The sequence below is a fragment of the Cavia porcellus genome, unplaced genomic scaffold (genome assembly GCF_034190915.1).
Source record: "Cavia porcellus strain 051 isolate PalLab524CR breed Dunkin Hartley unplaced genomic scaffold, mCavPor4.1 scaffold_14, whole genome shotgun sequence".
Lineage (NCBI taxonomy): Eukaryota > Metazoa > Chordata > Mammalia > Rodentia > Caviidae > Cavia > Cavia porcellus.
Genome location: NW_026947497.1, coordinates 54920920 through 54935722, shown reverse-complemented (window position 1 = coordinate 54935722; position 14803 = coordinate 54920920). Strand labels below are relative to the sequence as shown.

Here is a 14803-nt window from a genome sequence, read left to right as displayed (position 1 = left end):
AAAAGCCAGAAGGATGCAATTTTTTAAAGGTAGATTGTTTTTTTGTACCGGGGATTGAACTCTCAACCTTGCATTTATCAGGCAAGTGCTTGAGCTTATCAAGCAAGAACTAATTTCCCAGTCCAAGAAAGACAGATTTTATCAAAATTAATGTATTTTGAGTTGCATTTAAGAAAATAAAAGAGGGATTTGTTTATGGTAAATCTCCAGAAGTGTAGTGATAAATCAGAGTTGGCCACAGGATATTATCTTTTTGATGTTTGGGTAAATTCAATTTGCTTACTTTTTGAGTATTTTTTCCTTCTGTGTTCATAGATATACTGGCCTGCAGTTTTCTTACCTTGAGGTGTGCTAGTCTAGCTTTTATATAAAAGTCATTTGGCTCATGAAGTGAATTTGACAGCATTCACTTCTCTTTAATTTTTGGAAGATCTTAAGAATGATTGATATCAAGTATTCTTTCAGGGCTGATAAAACCAATTAGGAATTTGCCCAGTCCTAGGCTTCTCCTTGTTGGAGCATTTTGTTCACTCATACATTGTTAGAGGAAATCTAAATTAGTACAGCTATTATGGAAAACACTGTGGAGATTTATTAAATAATTAAAAATGGAAGCACCATAAGATTCAGTACAATTCTGATGTGTATTTATCAAAGGAAAACCAGCATTTTTTTACAGATAGCTACCCCACATTATTCATTGGAGCATTATTCTCAATAACCATGATATGTGCAAATAGTCAACATAAGCTTTCATCATAAATACATGGGCAACGAAATTATAATCCATAGAAGGAGCTAACAGAATTGTGGTTGCCACAGACTGGAGATGGGAAGTGAAATGCTGGTCAAAGAGTAGTAAGTAATAGCCAGAAGGAATAGATGATTGGTAGTCAAGGTGATGAGTGTATTAATCAGCTTATTTCAATTATTCTACATTATCTGCAGGTAACAAGCTTTGAATTTCACAATTATATATGATAATTTGTCAAAATAAAATAAGTATAAAACTAAACAAATAGTTTAAAAACAATGACAGAAACGCCATATATGCATATCAAGATGTTTTTCAATTTCTAATTTTTATTGCATATAAAATCCATTTGCTTTTTGCTTTTGTCATCTTGTTTTTAAATCCTGTGACATGGTATGAACACAAGTTGTAGAACATTTCATGTAGATTTTGAAGAACTTTCCACAGAGATTATATGTCTTCTTTCTCTACTGTTTTGTTTGTTTTCTTATTTTTGTTTTGTTTTGTTTTTTGTATCAGGTTTTGAACTTATAAACTCACACTTGCCAGGCATGTGTTTATGTCACTGAACTAAATCCCTGGTCCTACTATGTGTCTTCTGAAAGTGAACTGTTGTTTACTTAAAGTAGTTTTATACTCCCATCTTCCCAATTTGTATCTCTGTTATGGCTTAACTTAAAAATATACCCCAATTTCTGATGCATTGGAGATGCAGTTTTTGAACTGTGATTCTGTGCCTCAATGCATTACTCTCTTTATGAGCTCACTGCTAAGAAGTGTGCCTGTCTGAGAGTAGGAGTTGGGAGACTAGATTCATGTTCCTGTCTTCTCTCCCTTTCTCTTTCTGCCTCCAGGTTACTGTGGTATGAGCAGCCTTCCTACACCAGGCCTTCCTACTGTGGTATTTGTACCCTGGAGCTCACCAACAATGCAATGAATCTTCTAAAACAGTGTCAGGTAAACACCCAATTTCAATTCAAGAGGGCCAGTTATTTTGTCCCAGCACTGGGGCGATAGATAATACAAACTTTGACAGCAGAAAAGTAGGGTCATGGCAGTTCAGAAGCCTTTGGAACTGGGATGCAGGAGGCGTTTGTAAAGGTCTGGAGAGGTGAGCTAGAGAAGACCTAGAATGTGATAAGCAAAGGTTAATGGGCGATTCTAGTCAAAGCTCAGAAAATCATAATGGTAATAAAAGTACAGACTTTGAAGGCCAGGCTGGTGAAGTTTCAGATGGGAATGAAAACATGATTGGAAACTGGACTAGAAGATGTGTTTGCGTCATTCTGACAGAGGATTTTGCCCCTTTCCCGAGACTCTGTTTGAGACCGAATTTAAGGGAGGTGGACTAATTCCTCTGGCAGAGGAATTCATCTATTTATAATCATTTTCTTCTTACATGTAGTTTATCTTTTTATCATTTTAACAGAATGTTATACTAATTAAAATGTTTTTAAAAAAATGTTTATGAAGACAAGTTTAATTTTATAGGATGTGGTAACAGTGCCAATTCTAAAAGCTCTTTACCTGGTCCTAAATTGCAAAGGTTTGGTGGGTTTAAATTATTCTTAAATTTTATGATTATTGAATTGACATGGACCCTTAGTCTGTGAGCTGCGTGAGTTACCAGGTAAGACTTCAATCCGTGTTCTCCCTACCCACTCCTTTCTCTTCTTTCCCCTGTTGTGCCCTTCCTTTCGTCCCCTTCCTTCTCTTTCTTTGTTACCTAGTCTAGGGTAAGTATGGTCCTCCTCCAGTGTTCATGGTTCTGCTTTCTTAGCTTCACTCTAAGTGAGATCACATGGTGACTGGCTTTCTGCACCTGGCTGACTTCACCCCCTAGTGCCTTCCCAGCCAACCCATGACCCAGCGACAGGACCTCCTCCTTTGTTATGTCTGGGTAGCAAGGTATGATGTAGATTTACCACACTCTCTTTATCCATTCTTCCAGTGAACTATTGTTGGTTGATGAAAATCATAGGTTAGATTGCTCTAACCTTGGTTGGACTACACATACAGTATGCTTAATTACACATTATCTTTCATAACTGCAGAAATAATTTAGTTCCCACCCAAGTGGATAACACTTAGAACATTATTACCACATTCTTGAATAGCTAACAAATATTTATAGGTAAAAAATAAATAATTGAAAAAATTGAAATAGTGTTCATCCTCGTGTCCACTTGAAGTCAGTGTACATCATTTAGCCGTGCATTATCTCTCTTTCTTTTCCTTGGTCAGCATCATATTCGGGACGTGGTAGGACTTGCACCAAGTTAAACAACCCGGCTTCCCTCGCAGCTGGCCCTGGGGGTCCCAGATGAACAATTACTGGGCTTACTCTATCAGAAGGAAAATTCTTTTCCAGCAGCATCACCTCCTGCGTCTTCAGATAGAATAGTCACTTTAGGAGACTATTAATAAAGTTCATCTTATACTTTTTTACTATCTGTGTATCTGCGTAAGAAGTGTGAGACAAGAAACCCCCCCCCCCAAAATAAAAATTCAAACACTGGAAACCAAATCACTTCTTTAGAAATGGAAAGATGGTTTCAGATGTGTGAGCAGCAGAAACATTAAAAGACAGGACGGGTTCTGTAAAAGACAGTCATGAGCACAAGGTGAGAAATTGGGTTGATTTCCTGCTCATAACTTTCCCTAGTGAAAGGAACTGCATGGCTTCATAATCACCTCAGTGCTTGGTGGTTCACAAGTCACACGAGATGCTGCTAAGTTTTAAGGAGATTCCCAAATAAAATAATCTGATTCATTCCATTACAGGTCTATTTTCTATATATTTTGAAAAAGAGCCCCATGATAACGTTCATATTTTTCCATTTCATGTTGTGCCAGAGGTTATTGTCCTGAAAATAATAAATGTGTTGTATTCATAAATTGACAATTTGAGACACAGCTAAACTAAAATAATGTTACTAAAATAATTTATTATCAAAACAAGCACAAATCTTCATAGTATTTGTAAGCAGAGACAAAAGATGACCTTTACAATTTCAAAGTTTTGATAAATAATAAGATGTGGTATTACAAATAATCTCGTGCTGAAATTATCTTTTAAATTTAAATAGAAAGTTTGTCCTTTGGGCTTCACCCTGCCAAGATCCCCAGAGAACAGGAGAGAAAAGACATTCTTTTTTCCAGAAGTTTCTTGAAAGGTCTATTGATTGATCAGGTAATCTTAACTGTTACCCACAATTCAGAGTTCAGATGATCTTCTACATCACTTTATCTGTTTACTCAGAATCTTCAAGGTTGCCTCTATAAAATCTCTTGAGTCTGACAATTCGTGGAGAGATTTATGAAAAACAAAACACAAAAGTTTCTGTTCCACCTATTTTCTGTATAAGAACCCAGGTGTGTGTTATATTTGCCTCCATATCCTTTTTATAACTATATATGTAATCGTTATAAATAACAATGTAAAATGCTTAAAAGGATGTATTTATGCATCTACACATTTAGGTAGCCAAAATTTTTAAAATAATGGCATAGAAGGAAAAGCACACGTAAGATAAGTATCTGAAAAGAGTTTCAAAAAGCAGTAGTTTCTTTGAGGTTATAAATTTTAATATCATTAAAATAAAGCTCCTTTTTTATTAGAATGATGGTAACTGACTTAGGATTCAATTTTCCAGCACTTCTTTTAGACAGATTTAAAAAAAATTTTTTTTTAATCAGTACTGGGGATTGAACTCATGACTGCCTGCTTGCAAGGCAGGTGCTTATGCTGCTGAGCTAAATCCCCAGTCCCTAGACAGACTTCTGTACATAAGAATGAGAAAGATAAAAGCTACAAAGTGAAAACTCACCTTCTCATGTTCCATCTCTACAAACATATACTTTTATTTTTGATTGTTATTTTTAACTGATATATGAAATCATTAAAATTAGACACATTAGTGTCTAATGTGACGTTCTGATACATGTATGCATTGAAGAATGTTAAAAATCAGGTTGAATATATCTGTTTCAAAAAATATTTATCATTTCTTTGCAATAAACACTTTCGAAAACCTTTTCTTCAAGCTTTATGAAATGAATACCCACCATTGTTGTGCAGGCCTCCTGTAACCTAGCTCCCACTTGTCACCCTTTTTACTGGAACTATTTCTCTTTTTCACAAGAGATCAGCCCACATCTCTGGATGTTACCCTTGGAATTGGTCAGGGGCCTCTGCCATGCAGCTGCTTCTTGGTGACTCCCAGTGCATGAAGGAGAGAAGGGTTCAAGAAGAGCTCAGACCAAAATCAACTTCAGGTCAAAGACAGTGTGTGAGGCAGAGGGCCTGGCCTCCGCTGCCAAGACAGAAACAGGTTGCCTCACAGGTCACGATAAAATCAGACTAAAATGTTATGTAAACAATATGAGTATTGTGGGCATATCGTGTATATATAGTTTACTCACTTGCTGAAGTTTGAGAGAAATAGCTGCTTAGGTAATTTCAGTCACAATCCTGTACTCACAGGATTGTTTTCATTCTTTTAATCAGATTTTTCTTTTTTCTTTTTCTTTTTTTTTTTTTTTTTTTTTCTCCCAATCAGGCTTTTCTTGCATCACTGAACTTTACTTGGATTTAGAGGCATACTATTATGACAGCAAGTGTGTTTAGGGGTGTTAAATAGCTGACTATATTAATGTTTTTGGATCATTGAACACAGCTGTTTGCAGTCTCTCTGTTTGAATGTCTACTTTGTATTCTTTGATACTGTGATTTGAGCAGCTATTTCCAAGATGATAATGTGTAGTCTATTAACGGGTGATTTCTTACTGTTATTTTTTTTTTTTGTAGTTCTGTATTATGTGTAACCTTACACTGCTTTGTTTTGTTTTGTGTTTTTCTCTTTTTCCTCTTAAATAAAAAAAAAATTAGAGGCATACTATTCTTTGTCCTTTTGTATAACTTTCATAATGAAACTCTACTACATTTTAAACAGAATTTTACCTGAAAGAAACTATTTGTTGTTCTACATACGTCCAACTTATTTATAAGGATCTCTTTAGTGAGTGGTGAATTTTAATTTCATCTTTGAGATAATCTGTTTGTCCAGAGGATAGAAGAATTTTTTTTTCAGGTCGAGAGAGTTGTCACTGTGATAAGACACATGGTCATACGAAAAAGAGACCATCTGAGACATTATATGTATTTTAGTTTATTTCACCGACTTTTTAATATTTTAGTATATGGAATGTGCAGAAGTTGTGGTGACCTTTCTAATAGTTAAGATTGGCTAACAGTGGTCAAAAGTAGCAACCAACCACAATTACAGTAGATTTCAAACTCTAGGTAGATAAGTTATATCCTGTCCCACTGTGGAAGCTACAAATACCCAGCAGGAATGTAAAGTGATGTTCTCTAGCAGCTAGGAAGGGTCAGAATACAGGGAAGGAGCATGGACCATGGCTTCTGCAACACAGAAGAACGAGTTTGAGTTCCGCCGCGTAATGGGTAAGCATAGCTCACACTAAGTATCGATTATGTTATGAAGATCTAGAAGAGGAACCCAAAAACTCCAGACACAAATTAACCATTAGGAGGGAAAATGCTTATCACCAGACTAGGTAATGCACACACTCTTTGGATGCACTGAAAGGTCACACACACCCCCCCACTTATGTGTAAAGTCATTGCATGTTAATTAAAAAAGTAAAAAGTTAGAAAAGCCACAGGATGCCTTGAGAGCGGAAGACACTTGCTGCAGTCTGGAGCTAGGAGCGCGAAGCCTGCTCCCCACTTCTGGGCATCTGAGGATCATTCTCACAGAAGCCAGGGTCTGCATCCTGTTCCTCCCCAACCCTTTGACCTCTGCTGCAGCACTGCTGTTCGGTGTCCTCTTGTATTCGCAGTGTTTTTCCACTGCACCGTGGTCATTAGTGAAAAGCCCTTGCTAAGTTTTCTACTGAGGGTTTTTTTTTTTTTTTTTTTTTTTTTTTCCCCTTGAATCATTTTGTCATCCGTTCGTCCCTGCAGCTCTTGCCCTCCCTGTGGACCAGGTCACACTACTGTCCTTCCTGGTCTGTACCAAGCACTGGGGCTTCGCTGTGGTCACAGCACCCAGACCCACTTTGCTTAGCCCGCAGCACCTCTGGGGCGCCTTCCCCTCCTGAAGCCTCTCATCATCAGGCCTGCGTGGGTAGGGCCAGGTCCTTCAATGGGACAGAAGTTATGGTTTTTCTTTCAGTCTCTGTCACACTTTGAAATCATGTTTGTGTTTGTGTATTTAACACCCTCTACCCTGGTCGGAATGTCATGTGGGTGTGCACAGTGTGCCACTGAAATGTTAGTGATACCCAACGCTGAACCCTGCAGTTTAGAAAGCACAGTGAGTGAGCAAGGGAGTGCAGATATTTCACGGACACACAGCGCCACGGAATTCCTAAGAAATGAGAAAGGAGAGTGGATGGACTTTCTCTTCTGTACCTTTAAAATAATATTTTAGAAAAGATTTATTTCAGCCTGTCTAGTGGAATTTAAGAGAATCTACGGCCATCCACCAGATGCGGTGTCTTCGCCTCTTCCTGTAACAGGAAGCTAATTCCAACACACACAATTTAAATGAGATGAGGTCTCGTTGGACGCACGGTTTTTACAGGTTGCAGCATGTAACTGGCTGCCTCCTGACAGAAATGGCGGCACAGGAGGCTGGGGGAGCAGAGCTACGTGGGTCACGGTGACCAGGAAGTGGAAGTAGTGAGGAGGTAGAACTTCCGGGTCATGCCAAGAGAGGCAGCCTCCTAACCAGCTGGACTGGCCACGTGGATAAAACACCATCTAAAAGCATTCAGGGGACATTCTTGCTCTCAACTGTAGCAAGAAGATTGAGTAACATGTGCTCTTAAATATAGGCAGCATATGAGATATGGAACAGCTGGAGAAAGCAATATAAACCATGGTCTTGCTTTTCCAGTTGTGGGAGGAAAACAAATGTTATGATAGTTTCAAAGAATGTATATATTTTTTTATTCTTCAGCTAGAATTTCACGAGTTTGTAATATTGCTTCTAAAAACTTTCATCAAGCTAATATTTCATAGCATTTTCTTTTTTGATTTCTTTTTTTTTTAATTATCAAACTTGGTACTGTAGGTTGTTTTGAATATTCTTGCTTTTAAAATTATTACCAGAGCACAAATTGCCTTCAATTTCCCTGCAGATATTCTGCAGAATGAACTATGTCTTCCAAACTTCAGAGCTCTAGTTGTCCTCCGTGTACACTGGTCTGGATGATAGCATTTTATCTCAGCCAGGTGACTGCATGGGTGGTATCAGTGTTCTGTCACTTACCACACAATGGCAGCAACAGCAGTGGCCACAACAACAGAAAGTATGACTCAGGTGGGTAAGGGCTGTCTTCATTCCCTGCTCCCTCCCTGAGACCCAGGTGATGCAGCTTAGTCTAAATTCATCTCTAAAGATGAGGCTAAAAATGTGTACAAAGTTTTCTTCTTATCAAAGATACCTGGAAATTCTTCCAAGAAAGCCTTACACAGACATTAGGGTGCCTGTGAATTTAAACACCGAGATTTGAGAGTAATAGTTTAGAGCAATGTTTAAAATGAGTACTGTGTGCCCAATTATATCCTTAATTTTTATGACACGGTCTACTACTGTAAATTATGTGGCAGTACTGTGGTATTAGCTATACAGTGACAACATCCATGATGATCAGAGAAATTTTTGGCTTCCTTCTCTCTCAAAGACTAGTCCTAAAGCTGCTATGACTTTTTCTAAATCAGCATCTATCTTATCTACCTTCAGTCAGTGAAAATACCAGTGATGGGCTTCTCTCACCCTAGATCCTAATTTAAACTGAAAAATGTACCTTACAGTCAATTTCTAGTGCATCTTCATCTTATCAGCCCACGTTTTACTTTGAGTTCACCGCAGTCCTGCTTTTACCCCTTAATTGGCAATACTGCTCGTGAGAATAATACTGTTGCTCTTTTCTCTATATGACTTTGGGGTCCAATTACTGAGATTTCAGGTTCAGTGCTAAGGACTTGCCTCTGTGTCTGTCCTTCACCTAGAAGAAGAAAGGCTCATCCTGGAAATTGGACTTGAGTTTAAAAACCTGCTGGGCAGAGTATAAATGCTGGGACTCTCACCATTGACCATGAGTCCAGTTGTCCTCTGTCTTGTTGATCCCATTTTTTCTTATCTTGCAGGATTGTAGGTAACTTTCACTATGGCACAGTGCACTTAAGATAATGATGACCACTTCTGTCTGAAAAAACAGAATGATGAATGTGCATGGAATGTTTACAGGATCCATTTTCACACAATCAGAAGGGATGACACAGAAAGTGCCACATGTGCAGCTCCAGTGGAGTTCAACTTCTTAGGGTAAGTAGGGTACAGGCAGGGTGAGGAGGAGCATGTGGGAGCTCAGCTAGACCGCAGGTAGGAATGGTTCGGAGCTGAATTCCCTCAGAAGCTTGGAGGTTCTGAGCAACTAGGTGCCGCATCTGCAGAGGTCCTCTGCTACTGGGACTGTGACCTTGTGGGCACTGTGGGACTGAGTCCATCTCTGCTCTGGCTCTCTTGCTGGCCATGATGTCACTGCTTTCCCATCGAGAGCTTCTGCCATCATGTGCTGCCTCCTCCAGGCTTTCAGAGGCTGCTGACCATGGAGGAGACCTCCAGGCTGTGAGTGAAATGTGCTTTCCTCTTCACAGGGCCATGGTCCCAGCATCCTGGTGTTAGGATGGAAAGCTGGTGCCTGAGGTTTAGCAGTAAAGTACAATCAGGAACCACCGAGAGCAAGTGAGAGGACAAGCTTTTGGTGCTGACCATCATCTCTGTCCTTGTCTCCATCTCTATCTCTCTGCCTCCCTCCTGCCTTCTGTTTGGTGGCCTCCCAAAGGCAATGAATCCAGATGCATAGTTCTTTGCAAAACGGCCTCTTCTCTTGGCGTTCATGACAAGACTCTGGGCTTCTTCCAAATGCACTAATCTCACTTCCCCAGCTTTCTCTCTCTGCTCTCCCCCTTGGATAGTCCAGGGTCCACTTCACCATCTCTTCCTGGCTCCAGGCGACTGCTAGTGACTGAGTTTCTAGCTGAGCTCTACTTGCTGCCCTGAGCCCTGCTGAGAGCTCTGGATCCCATCCCCCTGTCCTTGCTGCATCTCCACCTGCATGGCCACAGCTGGAGAGTTCTACCTCTTCCAAAACCTTTCTTTCTTAGCATTTTACATGTAAGGAAGTAAGTGTATAATCTGTTGCACAGGTCCCACCCTTTGTAATAAAGAAGAAAAATAAAATTCCCTCAGAATCACCAGCAGCCTCCCTTGATTTTATACCTTGGTCAACCCGATTTCTTTCAGTTATCCTCTCCTCTCACCCCAGCAGCAAGTGGGAACACAGGTGGATCATTGTCATTAACCTGAGTTATTAACTGACTGATAAAAACATAAAAATTGTGCATGTTAATTTCTGCAAACCGGTGTGTGTTGCGGTTCTCATTGGCTACGCCATAGAGATGTGTGGATTTTAACTGTAAAATAGCTTTCAACGTGGTTTACTTCTCTTCAGCTCATTGTTTGAGCTTAAACAGCTACTATGTTGAATTTTAAAATGAATGCCAAAGCTTTACTTCTACCTTTATCACAGAGGTTTAGAAACAAAACTTGTATTGCAAAGATGGCTGTAACTCAAAACTAATCATTGACTTCAGTCTTCTCCTTAGAACCCTTCTGGGACTTCCTATTCCACTGAAGAGAAAAATCAAACCCTTAACTGTGGTCTGTTGTCATGGACCTGGGTAATTCTGCAAATTCTCTTTCTTAAAATTAAACAATTTAATTTACTTTTGTGGTAGCGACTGGATTGAATGCAAGGCTCTGTGCATGCCTGGCAACCCTGCACCTCAGGAGCAGCATTCCCAGACCACAGAAACCTGGTGCCTCCTTTCCTCTAGTCAGGCACACTCTTGTTTGGCATTTGTTTTAAATGTACACAGCTTTCCCCAGATTTTGTCACTTTGCTCTTCGTTTTCCTTGAATATGGAATTTTTTTTTTTTTCTGTAGTGAGCAAAGCTCAAGCCACTGCTATTTAATGAGGCCTTTCTAACATCTCACCCAGAGAACAGATCTCACCTTCTTGTCCTGTTTAGCTTCTTTCCTTCCCTGCAATTAGTATGGTGGGCTATTGTTTTCCACATTTAATTTGCTATCTTATTCTCTCTTGTCATCTTATCACCAGTGCAATTTGTCTTGCAAGGGAAGAGGCTTCAGCCCTTGTGCCCATGGTGGCTCTGTGGCTCTGTGGTCTTGTGGCCAGCAGGACCTCCTCATTAAATAAAGGAGCAGAGACTGGTGGACCAAGGAAGTTCCTGGACCAAATCTCTTTAGCTTCCTATGACTGGACCTGAACTTTTAAATGTAATGGAACCTAAGCTTTCATCCTAAGACACATCCCTAGCCCCTTTATATTGTTTATTATGAAGCACGTTCTCTTTAGGTATCTAAATTGTGTAAGCTGGACTCAAACTGGAATCCTCTTACTTCCCAGATTGCTGGAATTATAGGTGTGTACCACTATGTCCAGCTTGAAGTATTCTTTAAATATTTTACTATAAATATTTTGTTACCAGCAGCTGAGTTAGATAAAAATATTCTAGGCAGTCAGACAGGGCTGGGCCCTTGAAGGAGCCAGTGCAGAAGACCAGGTACCTTGCAACTTTGGAGAAAACAGGTAACTCCTTGGAGGCTAGACTTCAAAATAAAGATCACACAAATGTACCCACACACTTCCTAAGGGTGCTCCAGGTGACACTGGCAGTAATTCCTTCTGGCTCTATTTTAGCCAGAACACAAGCCAAAAACTTACATAAAATTCTTTAATTTTAAATAAAATACTGCATTTTTCATCAACTTTCTTTATATGAAATGCAGTAATTCTCATTTATTGTATATCATAATCATCTGTTGAGTTTTAAGAGTATATTTTTTGAATCTCTAAGTGATCCTTGGTAAACTTTATATCCTGCCTTTTGTGTTTCATACTTTATTTGGATATAAAGTTGTGTTTGAGAATAATTTGTCTTAAACATGTGAAAGTTTTAAAAACACTATTACATAAAAGTGGCTTTTCAATGATTAAATAGTGTTCTCCCTTTTCAACTTTCTGTCATCTTTGATGCACAGTCTTAAGGTAATTAAAAGCCTATTTGGGTAACTTAGAGGATGTGTTAGACATTGAATATGTGTGGCACAGCTCTAATTAACATTGGGCAACCGAGTATGTTTACCATCATCACACACATTCTGTAGAGTATGATCCAGAAGTCTGAATTTCAGATGTCACATTAATCTTTTTTCTCACAAATCATCTTTTGTCATTTACATGACAATACAGAGGGGTTTTAGCCCTGCTGGTGATCAGAATTAAGGAAGGTGCTTGTTAAAATTCTATTTTATACAGAGTTACTAGGCCAAGATGTGGGCTTACCTTTCTTACTCTGCAGGACAGATTAGACCACAGCATAATGCTACAAGGATACAGGGAACCCTAAAGTGTCAGACAAGTTGACATGAGGCAGTAAAACTACAGAGAAAGAAACACAGTAATAATTTCTGACCACAATCAGCAACAAAGGGAAGTTAAAATAAGTTACAATAGAAGTGTGTGTTAGAAACATCAGTGAAGTTAAATTTCCACCTACCTTATTAGGACAGTAAATACTGCTCTGCTCCATGAGGATGCACTTGGCCTTTGGACAGTAGACTTGAAGGGAGTGACTGTTTTATATGTTAAGTGCACGAGACGATAGTTTCCTGAACAGAAAAACTAGCGCTGACAGCGAGTTTCCTGTATGATGTGATAAAAAACTAGCACTAGAAACAAAGAACTGCTTCTGAAACTACCCTGCTGTCCTCTGAGAAGAACTCCACAGCCCTTTACTTGCCCTGTTGCTCTCGTAGCCAGAGGGGTCACCTGATCGCTTATAGGAAGTAAAGGCCCTCTGTGTGCCTGGTGGGCAGAAGCCTGCATTGCCTGCCCCAAGAAGCCATGGCAGAATAGCCCAACAAACTCTTCTGTGTTGCCTCTCTGTATTTTCTCTCTCTGCATTTTATGAACTTGAATGTGGCAACCATCTATGGGAATCCATTTTTGAAGACAGTGTTGGAAATTTATGCTGCTCAAAGAGATGCCTCTTTAGCACTGAATTGGCCAATGCATTTCTAGCTTCAAAATACTGTTTCAAATACTGCTGTGGTATGATGCTTTTAATTCTTCTGGGAAGGTAGCACAAGGGGAAATGCTGGATCAAATGGGACCACTGATCCTAGACTTGAGGACTCTCCACACTGGTTTCCAAAGTGCACCAGTCTGCACTCCCACCAGTGGTAAGGAAGAGTTCCTTTTTCCCCTCAGCCCTCCAGCATTTGTTACTGGCTGGTTTCTTGATGGCAGCCATTCTTTCTAGGGTGAGATGGAATCTCAGTGTTGTTTTAATTTGCATCTCTTAAGTGACCAGTGATGGTGAAGGTTTTTTTTGTTTTGTTTTGTTTTGTTTTTTTCCTGTCTTTATTTGCTGCTTGAACTTCTGAGAAGTGTGTATTCATCTCAGATGATCATTTTTGAATTGGGACTTTAAATTTTGGGGGCCTTGATGTTTCTATTCCTTATGTATTCTATATATTAGTCCTTTATCAGAAGAAAAACTGGCTGAGACTTTTTCTCACTACATGGGTTGTGTCTTCACTCTGTTGATAATTTATTTTGCTGTGCAGAACGTTTTAATGAGAAGAGATCCCAGTTGTTGATTCTTTGTGATAGTTCTTTTGTGTCTTCCAGCATTTTGTCTGTTCCCTTTCAGCAGATTTATTGTTTCTGCTTTAATATTTAGATCTTTTTATCAACATTATATTTTTTAAAAAATTAGTTTATACACTTGAAATTAAACTTTAAATCTGTTAAGTTGCATGGGTTTATTTTATTATCTGCAAGCCAGTGAGGATGTTCTAGAATCATGGTGAGTGAAAGCTAGGTGGAACTGCTGTGTGTTTGCATCAAGCACTTTGAAACTGTGGAGCAGACAGCACATACCGGTGTCACTTTCTCTGTGTGGCACAGTACCAGAAAAAGCAAGAAAGAAAAGTCACATGCTTTCAACAAAAGTCTGCTATCTACTGAGTATCTGAGCCAAACCACTGTTCAGTGTAATAAGTGATGACAGCAAAGTACCTTAGAAGCCCACTAGCACAGCTGCGGATACGTGTGATTTTATAGTGCTTTTCACTTTACTCTCTGCGTTTTAACTTTCAACCTTTATACAACACGAAAATCACCTTTTCCTGTCACTCTCTGCCCCAATGCAGCAGCTGGCTAGAACAGGGCCTGAAGCTGAGTTGAGAGTAGTCATTTCCAATTCTGTTTTCCCCATTTGATTGGTTGAACAGACAGAATTTAAGCGTTCTATGAGTCTGAATTAATTTTTTTTTTTTTTTTTTTTGAGACAGGGTCTTGTTATACAATTTAGGTTGGTCTTAAGCTCACTGTGTAGCCCAGAGTGGCCTGGAAGTTTTGGTGGTTCTCCTGCCTTAAGCCTCCTAAATGCTTTGACTAAAGGTATAATTGCCTGACCTAATTAATCTGACTCCTGAAATAAGGATCTAGGTGAATTCTAATATTCTTTATTTTGTAATGTCTTGATTTTGTAAATGTTAGCTATATAATTTTGAACTGAGTATCTACCTCTTCATGTCATAATTTAATAATCTGTGTTATTAAAATTTTCATGTCTTTTAGAGCAGAAACTGACCATTTTTTCTCTACAAGACCAGATGATAAATATGTTCTAGCTGTCAAGCGATGTAATCTGTTTCATAACTGCCAACCCTGCTGCTGTACCACCAAAGCAGCCGAGAGCTTATAAAGTAATAAGGGTGTTTGTGTTCATGTCAGGAGTTTAGGAAGATTGGGCAGTACACAGGGCCTCTGCAGGGGCCTGAAGTGGGTGGTAAGTACTACAGGACAGTTTGTCGGGCACTTTTTCCAGAAATAAAAGTTTGAGTTAAGTTTGAATA

At 39.2% G+C, this 14803-nt stretch overlaps 1 long non-coding RNA gene across 1 annotated transcript; it reads right to left on the bottom strand.

The window, feature by feature from the left end:
- Positions 1-6649: 6649 nt before the first annotated feature.
- On the bottom strand, positions 6650-12546 carry LOC134478728 (uncharacterized). Its single transcript, XR_010051525.1, has 2 exons — positions 12436-12546; positions 6650-9490 (listed from the first exon to the last, which is right to left on the bottom strand). It is a non-coding gene; the product is annotated as an uncharacterized LOC134478728 (long non-coding RNA).
- Positions 12547-14803: the final 2257 nt, after the last annotated feature.